The sequence below is a fragment of the Canis lupus genome, chromosome 10 (assembly GCF_011100685.1).
Source record: "Canis lupus familiaris isolate Mischka breed German Shepherd chromosome 10, alternate assembly UU_Cfam_GSD_1.0, whole genome shotgun sequence".
Taxonomy (NCBI): domain Eukaryota; kingdom Metazoa; phylum Chordata; class Mammalia; order Carnivora; family Canidae; genus Canis; species Canis lupus.
In genome coordinates, this window is record NC_049231.1 from 69,663,007 (window position 1) to 69,678,464 (window position 15,458).

The following is a 15,458-nucleotide window of genomic DNA, read 5'->3' on the forward strand; positions in this document are numbered from 1 at the left end:
ACTCTAATAGGTACTTGTTAATATTTTAGTGTATTTTTTTTTCAGGCTATTTTGTATATGTAACTGAAATGACTATGCATAAAATTTTGTGCCCTCTTTTTTTCACTCAATATTATATGACTTTAGTTATTAAAGTTTATCTATAAATACACTTTGAAATGTCTTCAGAGTATTCTAACTTATGGCTGCATCATACTTTGCTTAATCATTCTTTTATTGTTGGACATTTAAGACCACTTACAATTTTTGTTATAAATCATGTGATCTGCTTCTTTAGGTATAAGGTTTTATCTGCATTTCACATTATTATTTAGGAGAGAGTTCTAGAATTAGAATTACTAAGTAAAGATTATAAATTATTTTTAAGATACTTGGTTTATGTTGAGCTATAATTTACTTTTAAGCCATTATTTTAAGTGTTATTTGTAAATCATTAGTTGCCTATTTTTCTATTGGGAGTTACCGTCCTTATTGGTTTATATGAACTCTTTATGTGTTAGCTTGTTAACCCTTTGTCATATTTGCTCTAGCTACTTTGCAACTTGTTTCTTATTTTTTGACTTTAAGATATTTTACATATCTATAGTGTCAGAATTATTGAGTTTTACTTAGTAATTCATCTTTGCTTTTTAAAATGTTTGATTTTATTGATGGCTCAGTAATAATAAAAATACATCTTAGAGGTCTGACACTCAGTTTCCATGCACTATTTCAAGCTTTTGCAGTAGAAACAACCAAACCAGATTCTTGTGCAAATGTGTTACTTTACATAACTTTATATTTTTTACATAACAGTTCTTTTGAAGCTTAAAAAAGTTCCTTCTCAACAACCTATATTTTCATCCATATGGAATTGACTAAGTATATGGAACAAACAAAATAAAGTGGAAATCTACGGAGTCCTTTAAAGTCATGAAATATAGCTCTATCTGGTGACACAGAAAGATGTTAATGACATTATTGAAGAGGAAGGAAGAATCTAACGCAGGAAATAAAGAGCACGCCATTCATGTCAAATTAAACATATATGTACACAGGAAAACATCTGGAGAGACTTTACCAAAAATCTGCAAGTGTTTATTTCTAGATCATTAGTCATCGGGTGATTTTTATTTAGTACCTTCTTTGTGGTTTTTCTGATTTGTCCCCATATTTTACAACGAACACAAATCAATCTTACTAAAACAACCAAGTTATTTTATTTATTTTTTTTTCAACCAAGTTATTTTAAAAAGCACGAACAAAACTTTTTTCACATACAGAGGGACAATAATATTTGCCTATTTTTCTCCTGGTCTTTAACTGAGTATTTACGTGCGCAAATAACATTTTCCTTAGCATTTTGAGCACTTTCCAGAAAGGTATGTACATTTCTACCCATGGGTCAAATATACACACATGTCAATAAATACATCTTCCAAGAAACTTGGGACTCCTAAATACCGGGTAAGAGTTCTGAGTGAAAAGAACTCTCCGGTGAGCTGTTCTAATCTGAGACCTTCCTACTGCATAACTCTCTGGATGATGTCATACAGACCTCTTCCTGCATCTGGGAATGTTTCCAGTGGCTACACGTGGGAGCTTCCCGTTTTTGTTCTAAGTGAGTGATGTTTACTGGAAATGAAGGTGCCCTAGCAAGATCTCAGTTCAGATAGCTTTGTGGGGGCAGGAAAGAAGGATTGTGAGATGAATTTGGCCAAAAACTTTTACTTTCTCCCTTGTCATTATCTTGTTTTGATAGGTTGACTTAGTTTTGTTTTGAAATTACCTCTTGTGAAAACCCTAGAAGGAAAATGACATGGGCTGTCTTCCCCCTCCCCCTCCTCCTCATTCCCTCCCTACCAAGACTCAACTCCAATCTTTCTTCCCCATCCCTCCATACAAAACCTGTACATTCATGTCAAGTATAGAGAGTAGATGGTGGTGGCCAAGAACCTACAGATAAGATAGCTGGATGTTTCTCTTAGATCTGAAAGGGACTTACACCAATAATTACATGTGAACAAAAAGGCCAAGGGGTTTGTCCAGGATTGCACAGTCGGTGAGTGTCAGAACAAAGTGGAAAACCTACGTTTCAGGGCCTCTGGGTTAAAACCCATAAACATTTTTCGGAACTGTGCATAAGGGCAACTTACAGAGTTCCATGTAAAAGAATGCAGTATAACAAGAGTTGATTATATTGCAGTTATTTTATGTCAAAGGTCAGCTAAGTAATATTAAAGAAACACCTAAATATACTGAGTTCTTCCCTAGTTTGCAGGTCCCCTTGATTGTGACTTTTGTAGCATCAGAGCTATTTACAGGGTTCGTTTGTCAAAAAACTTCCAAGATGAATAATTCTCCAGACCAAATTAATTAAAAATTTAAAGAATAATAGTATTTGGTGCTGCACTTTAGGGGATGGGGAGCTTGTTGCAAATTCAAACAAGGATGTGATTTCACAACCTCTGAGACGTCATGAATCTCTTATCAAATATCCCACTGTGAAATTGCCATTACCTGTGTTTGTAAGTATCAGAAGGTCTATAGCTGCAAATAAGCTCAAGTCATTCCAAAACTACAATTTTATGTTCTGGCTGTTGTTTGAGTGTCCTTCCATTTAGGACAGTTTGAGGAATAACTTCAAATAAGGGGTGGAACCTGCCACGTGGGGCCCAGTGTCAATAGGGGATATGGAGAAAACAGAGCTGTTCCATTTTCTTTGTTTCCGACTTTCAGGGTGAGGACATTTCTTCTCCACATGAATAAGGTGAAGAGGAACAGAAAAAGGAAATGAACCTTCGTAACCAGAGTTGGAAGCCCAAGATGGAATAATAGAATGTGGAAAAGCCCAGAGCGGCTGCCGGTGAGTTTCAGCCCCCAGCTTTGAGGAATAACATCTTAGGGCCCCGAGAAAAAGTTATTATGGGAACCACCAAATAATTGTCAGTGATCTTTTGGGCATTGTGGAGAATATGAGAAGTATCAGAGGACTAGAGACCGTGGAATAGCCTAATTTTCAGAAAGCGAAGCCAGAGCCAGAAAAATTATAGACAATTGTCTACAACTTCAATCTCATGCAAGACTCTAGAAGGAGTTAGTAGAGGAAGAGTTTCAGGCACTAAGTGAAGAAGGAATTAAGATCCCAAATGAATTCACTTTATTCGCTTATCAACTTCCTTCTTTGACAAGCTTATGAGCCCTGTAGCTCTGGGGAGGCCCATACATAGAGAGTATTTTGTCATTGGTTAGACATTTAATGAGCTTTTTCATGATATTCTTTTGGAAAAGAGGAAGAAATACGAATTGTTGGACTCTAGCATAGTGAATGAATTAGTAACCAGTTGATCATATACACAAGGTGCCAACTGGTGAATTGATACCAGACTACAAGGAAGTATGTAATGGTGAGTCCCGGGGCTGTGTCCTTCATCTGCCCCTCATAAAGGCTCTCAATAAATATACACAGGGTGTGCTCGTCAACCCTTTATAGACAACCTGAAGCTAGAGGTGTGATGAATACTTGGATGACAAAATGAGAATCAGTGACTTGAATCTACAAGGATGCATTTTTTTTTTAAGATTTATTTATTTACTCATGAAAGACACAGAGTGAGAGAGAGAGGCAGAGACACAGGCAGAGGGAGAAGTAGGCTCCTCGCAAGGAGCCCGATGTGGGACTCGATCCCGGATCCCGGATCACGACCTGAACTGAAGACAGGCTCCCAACCGCTGAGCCACCCAGGCGTCCCTACAAGGATGCATTTAAAATCAATCAGTACAAGGTCTTAAGGAATAATTGTATCAGTAAGAATGGCTTATGCTTGCTTTAGCAGTAGCCGACAGCCTTAGCCCAATTTGAGTCAGAAATGTAATGTGGTTGCCAAAAAAACCCTAAGATTTTAAGCTGCATCCAGGGGTGGTGGTAAATGTTAAACAACTGGCTCTCTGGAGGAAAAAGCACCTTGATTTATAGCACTTGCCAATTTCTGTCACATAATTACTTTCATCATGGCCAACTTCAAGCTACCAACATGATGTCACTGAGCACCGTTTGGAAGGGACTCACAGTGGCACATCACACAAATACAATAAGTATAAATAAGCTCAGGAGAAGAAATAATAGTAATAAGTAGTATAATAATTAGAAAATGATAAGTGTTAAGTATTTATTACCTTTGTTGATTTTTTTCCTTTTTTTTTCCTCCAAGTTTTTCTTTAAATTCAGGTCAGTCAACATACAGTGTTAACTATATTGGTTTCAGGAATAGAATTTAGTGATTCATCATTTACATATAACACCCAGTGCTCATCACATCACATGCCCTCCTCAGCTGCCCATCACCCAGTGACCTCATCCCTCCCCCACCTCCCCAACTATGACCCTCAGTTTGTTCTCTGTAGTTAAGAGTCTCTTATGGTTTGCGACTCCCTCTATTCTTATCTTATTGTATTTTTCCTTCCCTTTCTCTGTGTTCATCTGTTTTGTTTCTTTACTGTATTTCCTTTGTTTTTAATAAACTATAGGTAATTGTAAGTTTATGTAATTTAACTTTTAATTATAACTGAGTTTAACAGTTGGCTCAAAGAACTCTTGAAAATTTAACACTCAGCCCTTGGAACTTTGTGTACCCAGGCTCCAGCCCATAGTAACTGGAACAAGGGAGGCGATAGCCCTGTTGTTCTCTGCAATTGTCAGGCCACACCCAGATCACTTCATTCCAGGACACATAACTTTCAAGTCAGACTGTTCTGAGATCAGAGCAGAGCAGCCAGGATGGCAGGGGACCAAAGTCATGGGTTTGTGGAGCAGTGGACAGAATTAGGGCTGGAGCTCAGAAGCCCTGCAAATGGGGTTAGGGTGAGAAGAACAGGTGAAGGCCTGTTTTCAAATATTTGAGGGACTGTTGTGTAAAGAAGGGCTAGGCCTAGAATTTATGGGTAGAAAAAAGATACAGGGAGACAGATTTCTGCTCAATATAAGAAAGAACAAATGAATGAGTGAATGAATGAAATATATAGAAAAGAACTTTCAAAGCTGTCACAGGGCTACCCTGCAGAAAGTGGGCAGCAACCTTTAGGGGCAACGTAGAGGTGGTTCCAGTCTCAGAAGAAGGAATAGAGTCTCCCTGGAGTCTATGATTTCCTGATTTTTGATCTACTGCTCTTTCCAGGTCCACGCAAAGAGGCATGTCCCACTCCTGGCTTTACTTGGCTCGTATTAGAAGGGTGGTACGGGGTGCCTGGGTAGTCTTGATTTCGGCTCAGGTCATGACCTCAAGGTCAAGGTCGTGGGGCTCTGCACTTAGCACAGAGTCTGCTAGAGATTCTCCCTCCCTCTCCAACCAAATAAATACATATCTGTATGTTTATTTAACTATAAAAGAAGGATGGTAGAGTACACTTTAAAATGACTTTTTATTAAGGAAAATCAAATCCCCGGGTGGCTCAGCGGTTGAGCGTCTGCCTTTGGCTCAGGGCGTGACCCCGGGGTCCTGGGATCAAGTCCCGCATCGGGCTCCCTGCAGGGAGTCTGCTTCTCCCTCTGCCTAGGTCTCTGCCTCTCTCTCTGGGTCTCTCATGAATAAATAAAATATTTTTTAAAAAGAAAATAAAATATTAAAAAGTAGAATATCATGAGTACATGACTATGTTTCTACAGTTAATCAATTTATGCCCGATCCCTATCATCTATACCCACATACACACACTCACCTCCTGCCCTGGACTGTGGAGAAGCACACCCCTGACAACACCTCACCACTACCATGAATACCTTGGTAGGTTCTCTAAATTATAGGTAAGGGGCAGCCCCGGTGGCGCAGTGGTTTAGTGCCGCCTGCAGCCCAGGGCATGATCCTAGAGACCCTGGATCGAGCCCCACATCAGTCTCTCTGCATGGTGCCTGCTTCTGTCTCTGCCTCTCTCTCTCTCTGCGTCTCTATGAATAAATAAATAAAATCTTTTTAAAAAATAAAAAATAAATAAATTATAGGTAAGGACTTCTTGGAAATATACGCAACGATGCCTTTATCACACTTACGAAGCTATTACTGACTCCCTAGTAACATCTAAAATCACGTCAGTGCTTAAATTTTCCAATTCTCTCATGAATTTTTTTATTTGAACTTGCTCAAATGGGGGTCTAACTTAGGTCAACACCTTGCAATTGGTTGATGTGTTTCTTAAGTTTCCTTTAATCCACAGATTTTCCTCTCATTATTTTTTCCCCTTTCAATTCATTTATTGAAAGTGCTGAGTCCATCTGTTCTTGAGAATTTTCCAATGTGGATTTTTCTGACCACATTATCATGATGTGTTTAACATGTTCCTCTGTCTCCTGTATTCCCTGTGATTAGATCCATGTTTGATTCGGGGGTGGGCAGGAACACTTGCTGGATGGTACTGTGTATTTCTCATTAGGGAACAAACAATGTCTGGCTCTCTTTTTGCTATGTCAGCAGCCACTGGTGTGTGTCTAGGTCCATTAATCCATTAGAAGTTGCAAATGGTAATATTCCAATTCTATCATTCCTTCATTTGTTAGTTGGAAGCTTCTATAAAGAGAAATCTCATTTCCTCAACTGTCGGTACCCTGAAATACAGATTATACAGAAAATGTAAGATGAATGTGTATTTACTAATTTTCAGAATGATGAATTTGTTTCCTGGCATCTGCCAAAGTTGACCACTGAGGTATTTGATTTTTTTTTTTTCGCATGTCCCTGGTGTAGTTATTTCCTGACTTGCTTTAAGTTTTAATTCCGGTATAGTTAACAAACAGTGTTGCATCTGTCTCAGGTGTATAGTATACCGATTCAACAATTCCATACATTTCTCAACCCGTTATGGTAAGTGTACTCTTAATCCACCCACCTCCCACCCCCCGCCCACCTCCCTTCTTTAGGATCCTCCTACTCCACCATCTTCCCCAGAAGTCAGTATTTGATTTTAAGTATCATTACGCATGGATTTTTATTTATTTATTTTTAAATATTTTATTTATTTATTCATGAGAGACACAGAGAGAGAGCGAGAGAGAGAGAGAGAGAGCAGAAATACAGGCAGAGGGAGAAGCAAGACTCCATGCAGGGAATCTGATATAGGACTCGATCCCAGGACCCTGGGACCATGACCTGAGCTGAAGGCAGAACTCAACCACTGAGCCACCCAGGCGTCGGGAATGCATGGATCTTTAAAAATGTATTTCAATCCATTGCTATTCCTATTCTTATTAATATTCAACTTGTGCCATCTTTGGATACTGGAGGTTTATTCGTGTTGGCTCCCAAGCCTTTTTAACATGATCCTAGTAATTTTCTTGATTTGTAGTATGACAAGATTCCTTATATTCTTGGTAGGTTCCTAAATTATAGGTAAGGGGCAGCCCCGGTGGGGCTAGGTTCTAGGCTAGACTAGGTTCATATATTTTCTGCCTCAGATCTGAAATCAACCATTTCTCCAAGGACTCCAATTCTTTTTAATGGGAAATGAGATTTAGAGACAATATTCTGGGCTCTAGGGTTGTCAGGCCACAGAGTTGATCATACTTTCTAGGACATTTCTGTAGAAAGAGTTAGGAAATACATTTTTTCTTCCCCCTTTCCTCTCCTCCTCCTTCTTTTTCAAGAGAAAAACTTCATCAGGGCAGCCCCGGTGGCACAGCAGTTTAGCGCCACCTGCAGCCTGGGGTGTGATCCTGGAGACCTGGGATCGAGTCCTGCGTCAGGCTCCCTGCATGGAGCCTGCTTCTCTCTCCGCCTGTGTCTCTGCTTCTCTCTTCGCTCTCTCTGAATGAATGAATAAATAAATCTTTAAAAAAAAAAAAAGAAAAACTTCATCAGTGTTAAACTTATATTTTCTTTCTCTCATCAGAAATCCCAATTCTCAAAGATAGCAGTACAGTTACTTATTTGCTTTATTTCACAGGAAGCATGCAACTGTCTTAGAACAACTGTTCCAATACTACTACCACTAATAGGATTACTGAAATCCATTTAATATTGTTATGTGGTTATTTTTATTTGTAGTGCTTAACATAACAATGAAAATCAAAATAAAGCCCCCAAAGTAGTGTCTTTCTGCATGGTCATTCCACAGACTCAGAGTACACATTTTAGTTCATTTGTTTCATTTTGATTTTGGTTTTTAGGAATTACTTTTTAATTTTTTTTAAAAAATTAGAAAATTATGTAAAATGTTTATAAGTTTCTAAAGTAAAATCTATAATCCCAGGTGCATTCAGAGGAGTGTCCTTCTCTCCCTTGTTCCTCCTCTTCCACATAGATCATCTTTTTTAAAAAACCAAGTTTTATGGTTTATTCTTTCATTTAAAAAATAAGCAAATACTCTCATATATTGAGTACTCTCTCCTTAGATAAAACAAGAGTACTCGATAGTTTTTCCTGCTTGCTTTGTTTTCACTAACTGTATATTCTCAGAATTGCTGCCTGTTGTCCTCATTTGTTGTTACAGCTGTGTCGTACTCCATTGTGTGGATGAACATACTGTTTACTTGAACATTAGGCACATTTAATCAAAATAAAAATTTAAAGCATTGTAACACACAACATGGTCCGCCAAGATAAAATTTAGGCACCCCTGGAAATTTGCCCTCAGTTTCTGTCTCCCACCTGTTTAGAAGCCCTGCGCCATTTGTCCAATTCCTAAACCCTTATCACTGGAACACTCTCTAGCCTGAGCAAATGTCCTATATTTTTCAAACAATTCTCTCAGTCATCTAAATTAAGCCTTTTTTTTTTTTTGGTCCATCCCCTTAAAACCTTGCTCTTTTTGAGGTGGCAACGCATGCTGAGGAGTTCATTTAAAAATAACTCCTGCAAAAGTTTTACCCACCCAATGAGTCACCTCTCCTGGGTAACAGGAGGCCTTGACTTCCGATGCACATATATCAGGGCATCACTGGTTGCTTTATTAAGCACCATGTTTCAGTTGATAGTGCTTCAGGGTTAGTTCAACTCATAAAATAAACAAAGCAACTCACAATCAAAATTATCCTGGGACTTTGTTGGGCACAAACATTCCAAAGTAACTGATAAGGGCAGCCCGGGTGGCTCGGTGGTTTAGCGCCGCCTTCAGCCCAGAGCGTGACCCTGGAGTCCTGGGATCGAGTCCCACATCGGACTCCCTGCATGGAGCCTGCTTCTCCCTCTGCCTGGGTCTCTGACACTCTCTCTCTCTGTGTCTCATGAATAAATAAATAAAATCTTAAAAAAAAAAAATGAAGTAACCAATAAATAACAATAATGGTAAATCATATGTACATAAGAATGTTGGTGATGGAAGATGTGGCAACAGTTTTTCTTATAATTTAGTATGGTAGTTTTTTTGTTGTTTGTTGTTTATTTGTTTGCCTTATGTGGGTCACAGAAATACAAATTTAACAAACACTCTGCCCCAGATGGAGCACCACAACTTCCTGGGATAGTCTTTACACTGAAAAACAGATGACCCACTACAGGATAAAGATGAGAGTTTATTCTGGAGACAGAAGAGAAAAGGAAACCAGAATAAAAATTATAGGCTCAAAGTTAAAAAGTGAAAAACCTCAGTAATTTTACACATACACACAGACATGCAAACACACACACACACAACTATAGGCTATTTCATCAGAACCAGCCACTGACCCCTGGAAGCTGCCACTGAAATCCAGAGAGCCATGGAGCACAATCTGGAAAGGCCTGGGACATAAGGTCTAGAGTCCCCCTCCTGAGCTGTCAGAAGCTGACAGAATGTGAACCAGAGCTACTGGGCCACTGTGGCTGGGCTTCTTGGCATATGTAGATCTTGAAGGGAAGTGAGATTAGTACTTCCCTAGTACTAATTAGTTACTATCTAGTAACTAATTTTTCTCAGATGGAGATAAGGAGATTTAATAGGGAGATTTAACATCTAGAACTCTGAATTAAAAAGTATAAATTTGGTCATAATAATTTGCATTATGCAATATACTCCAACATTTATAAAGTCAAGGAATTTAGACCTAGCAATGTCTCAGAAAAATTTAGTGCTTTTTCTAAGCATTTATACAATCTGTGCACTTAGCGTGGAGTTCCCTTTCCCTGTAACTTCTCATCCTAATAAACTCCTGCTCGTTCTTTAAGACCCAACTCAGTGTTCCTTCCTCTCTCTACTTCCATAACACTTATATATATCTCTTATCACAGCATCATGTCGTGTTCCGATCCCTTTGTCTATTGCTTGTTTTCTACCATGAGTTATTTTGGAAGAGGAGCCTGTTCTTTACCCCTTAGTGGCTGGCCAACCGCCTGACATAAAAAAACATTGAATATTTATTAAGTGTAGAGACCAACCTAGGACCAACTAATCATCTAAGTATAAGAAGCTGAGACCCAAAGTGTTTCTTTAGATTCAGTAATGCAGTAAGTGTCTGCGGAGTATCTGGCATGGGCCTAGCTGTATGAGGCTAAATGTCTTTAGTGTATTTTAAATGTGATTCAAAGTATGCTTAATTTCTGTTTGTCCACAGATCAAAAGATGAATGCTAGAACCTCTAAGTCCTCAGAGAAAGATTAAATTATGTTCAGAATTGGTTTACATCAATGTATTATATCCTAAGTGAGCATCACCCAAGAACCTGTCTGCAGAATGCTACCTTAATTGTGTGTGGGTGAGAGTTAGAGTGGTGAGAGAGAGATGGGGGGGGGGGCAAGTTGAACGCCCAATTTAACTTAGGAAACACTGGATTAAATTAAGTAGTTTCTTCCCTAAACTTTCATACTTAATAGTGATTAGTTAAATCTCCAAGAACGACGCCAAATTTGTAGTGTTTCACAAATCCATTTGACTAGGGAAACACCCCCTTTTGTTGTTGTGCTTATTCATATACCCCAGAAATAGTGTTCTGAAAAGCACAGAGTTGGTAAATGCACCTGTTCTTTGAAAAGTTCTCACCCATGTTTAGTGGCGACTTCAAAGGAAAATAGGAGCCAGAGTCAAAGGGCTGGTGGTAAAGCTCTAGGGAGTAGAGGGCAGAAGGTAGCTGGGGAGAAGAGAAGGTTTAGAGGAGAGGGTTGGGAGGGTAGCGGTCCTATCTAGGGTCTGCGACGGGGGACAAGGGCCACAGGCAGGCATTTGGGAAGCTGTTTTCTTGCTAAACTCTGTGAAGTGTTGGGGGCTCTAGGGCAAGATATAAGATGTTATCACCAAGAGAGCAGAGAGCGCTTCTGCAGGAACATGGGGACTCCAGAGGACACAGGACACGGGCCCCCTGCCTGTGGCTCCCCTGGAGCTGTCACACCTCCCAGCCACAGTGTTTCTCTGTGGGGGCAGGAGAGGGAGGAAATGCAGGGGCACCAAGTAGGTGACCAGGTGATTTCACCAAATCTGCGAAGCCCACAACCCAGGGAGCTACTGGACAGAAGTTGGGTTAGTTTTGACAAGGGGTTGTAGCGACGGGGAGCAAGAGTAGATGGACGCAGAGCCAGGGGACAGGATTGGCTAAGTCATTTGCAAGGCCCAGTGATAAATGAAAATGTGGGCCCTTGTTTTTGCACTATGAATTTCATGAAGGAAGATGGAACAAGAGGGTATTATGCCAAGCGAATACCCTCAGTCAGGGAAAGACAGATACCACATGATTTCACTCACATGTGAAATTTAAAAAACAAAAGTGATGAACATAGAAGAAGGGAAGGAAAAATAAAATAAGATGAACATTAAGGGGGAGGCAAACCAGAAGAGACACTGAACTCTAGGAAACAAACTGAGGGTCGCTGGAGGGGAGGTGGGTAGGGGATGGGGTGCCTGGGTAATGGGCATTAAGGAGGGCACGTGATGGCATGAGCACTGGGTGTTATATGCAACTGGTGAATCACTAAATTCTACCCCTGAAACTAATAAAATAAAAGTAAATAAAAAAAGAATTTCATGATGTCCACAGCAGGGAGTTAGAAGCACAGGGCCCTCTGAGTATGGAGCCCATGCCACTGCACAGGTTGCCCGACCACAGAGCTGGCCCTGCCAGAGAGTTGTCACAGATCCTATGAATCCTCTGGCTAATGTAGCCTTGAGAAACCAGGTTACACACATGTTCTATAGAAGGCGGTTTCCTTCTCTCAAGATCGGGCACCTGGAGGGCTCTGTGGTTGAGCATCTGCCTTCGGCGTAGGGTGTGATCCTGGGGGTCCCGGGATCGAATCCCGCATTGGGCTCCCCACAGGGAGCCTGCCTCTCCCTCTGCCTCTGTCTCTGCCTCTCTCTCTGTAAATAAATAAAATCTTAAAAAAAAAAATAGTTGACTCTCATAGAAACCCTATTTCCCAGCCATACTGGGTAAGCTTTCCTTTGCTGTGAGATAAATCTACGTACACAATAAATTCCAGGAATGTATTTAATGCAAAAACCCATGCACACCCAGGATATTCCCATATATAGTTCTCAAATCATGAACAATATCCTTTTTTCTCAATCCAAGAATAAAGACAGCCTTGCAGCTGCATAGCAGAAATGTATGACCTTTGACTTTGTCCTGGGGTTAAATACCAGTATTTCGTTGGTGCTGAGGCAGCTCTCAGCACCCTGCTGAGTTCTCTCAAAATGAAAAACAAACTCAGGTGGAAAATCTGGGCAAGCAATGTCATTTGCTATTTTTGGAGGTGGGGGAGAGAAAGAAAGTTGTAGAAAGTGTTATAACAAACAGCACAGAGCAGCACACCATGAGTGTGAAATAAAACAACACCCGCATGCTCTTGTTGACTGGATGGAAGCCCCACAGTTTAGGAGAAACCGTCCTGGGAGAGCTGGCGTCCTCTGCTGAGTGGCCCCTGGCCCGGAAACAATGGGATGAAAGCAGGACTCTCCTCTGCCTGTAGGGTTAATCTCCGACTGACCAGCAATCCGATCTCTGAGATCATTCAGAATATCCCCTGGGGAAACAGTGGGTACTGGGGGGTTGAGGACCAGACCCCAGGGAGCCGCTCCCCAGGAATGTTCTGGAGCTGAAGAGCTGCCTCCTTCACCTCCCCCTCCACCTCCTTCACAGCACCCGCCTCTTCCCACTGTTTCCCCACCCTTCGGTTCGCTAAGAGGACAGACTCCAGGAGGGTGAGCCTGAGGCCCAGTTAGTGGGAGAGAAGGAATACCAGGGGGCCTGGGTGTCCCTACAAAAAGGAGGGATCCTGGGGACAAACTGAGTTGCAGGCTCTGACCAGGTAGGGCAGGGCCGACTGGGCAACGGGCAAGCATACTATTTATTGCCCATAATACACACAGTCCCGGACTTATGATGGCTCACGAATGACTTTTTTTTTTTTAAGATTTTATTTATTTATTTGAGAGAGCGCGCACCAGGGCAGAGGGGCAGAGGGAGAGGGAGAAGCAGACTTCCCGCTGAGCAAGGAGCCTGCCATCACCACTGGGGGCAGGGTGGGGCTCTATCCCAGCACCTTGAGATCACCACCCCAGCTGAAGGCATAGGCTTAACCCACTGAGCCGCCCAGGCACCCATCAAGGAACGATTTTTTTTTTCTCAATTTTACCACCGTGCAAAAGTGGTCCACAGTCAGCAGAAACCCTACTGAGTTTCGAATTTGGATCTCTTCCTGGGCTAGGGGTACGTAATAGGGTCCTCGGTCGTGATGCTGGGCAGTGGCAGCAAGACACAGCTCCCGAACAGCCCCACAATCACAAGGGCCAACCACCCACACACTTACCACCATTTTGTACCCGTACAACCATCCTGTGTTTCACTTTCAGCACAGTATTCAATAAATTACATGAGATATTCAGTAGTTTATTATAAAATAGGCTTTGTGTTGGGGAATCTCCCCAACTGCCTGTGGGCTGATGTAAGTGTTCTGAGCACGTTGGAGCTAGGCTGCACTACGATGCTGAGTAGCCTGCGTATATTAAACGCATTTTTTGACTCAGGATATTTTCCATTTATGATGGATTTATTGGGACATCACCCCACCCTAAGTTGAGGAAGGTCTGTACACTGAAGGACCCAAAGCCCAAAGAAGTCAAGAGAATAAGCGGTGGCATTGGCGTCAACCCTAGTCCTTTCTGCTCTAGGACGTGATCTTTCTACCGTGTTGAGCTTTAGCTCTGCTTCTCCACACTAAGCTACAAATGCTCAGCAAGAGGTGGTTTTTGAGCTGCAATTTCAACTAAGAGCAGAAAGAAAAGACAGAAACTAGATTTGTTTTTATGACTTGAAATATTGACTGAAGGAGTCAGCATCCTTCCGAGGGAAATAAGAGGATAAGGAGAGAAATGAGAGGGGAAATGCTAACCAATGAAGTCTGGAAAATATGCTGCGCTGATATCTTGCAGAGCTAATGAATTAAAGGAAAGACTCTGGGGCTGGGGAGGAACCTCCAGACCAAGATGCCTGTGAGACACGCACTGTGAGCCGAGAGGAGTTTGCTGAGATGAGAACTGGGCGGTTGGAGGGTCTGAGGGGCCAGAGTTCATCTTCACTTCACAGAGCTGCACGGTAAGTTGGTGACCGAGCCGGGGCTAAACTTTGGGTCCGGGACTCGGGGGTCCAGGGCTCCTTACTCTGCTCTGCTCACCCTGAGAAGGGAGCTAAGGACCAAAGATGTGGAAGACCGTCCGTGTGACGTTCGAGGACACCCACATACAAACGGGCACAGGCTCACCAGTTGCGGTGAACACGACTCTACTGAACACGCCAGGAGATGCAAAGAGGCGCAGGGTGGACGTGCTGGGAACAAAGTGTCAGGACTGCAGTGTGGAGGCTTTCAAAGCAGGAGCATCAATCACGACCAAGACAAATCTATTTTTCAGATAGGAATTGAACTCTCAGGACATGCCGTGCATGTTCCAGGTACAAGGAGAGCCACAAAGCAAGTTGGAGGCAGCGTCTCCAAAGACGTCCCAAGCCCTGAGGTGGTGATTGAATATAGGCAGGGAAGTGAGCACCTGGGAGGAATGGAAAGAGAGAAGGGCGTGGACTGTCAAAATAACGTTTAACGTTATGATTTTGAATTTTGACCTTTCTAATAAGGATGGTTAGATAAGACACTCAAATGGAAGTACATCTTGTGAACCATGTGCCAAGCCTCAGCATCTGAACACAAAATGTTACACTTCCTTTACGCTTGGAAGAACTAAAAGTGAATACATTCAAATGGGAGGAAAAGTCCAAACACTACCGAAAAGGCTTACTGTTATGTCTTACCGTCACCGCCACCATCACTACCCCTCTCCCCAATGTTAATTATTTATTTGTGACTGCAGAAAAATATTTTATGGTTATTTAAAAATTATCATTAAAATGCAGGAGCACAGAGCATACACATTTTTAAAAAAAAATATGTCCACATGGCCCCTACAGTACACACTCCGTGGAACCCTGTTGCCTTGATTACAGGTAACATGTTTCAGAACTCAGTTTACCTTTATCGAAATCTATACAGGGATGTTGGATCACCTCACCATCATTTACTTAACCAACTTACTATTGTTGG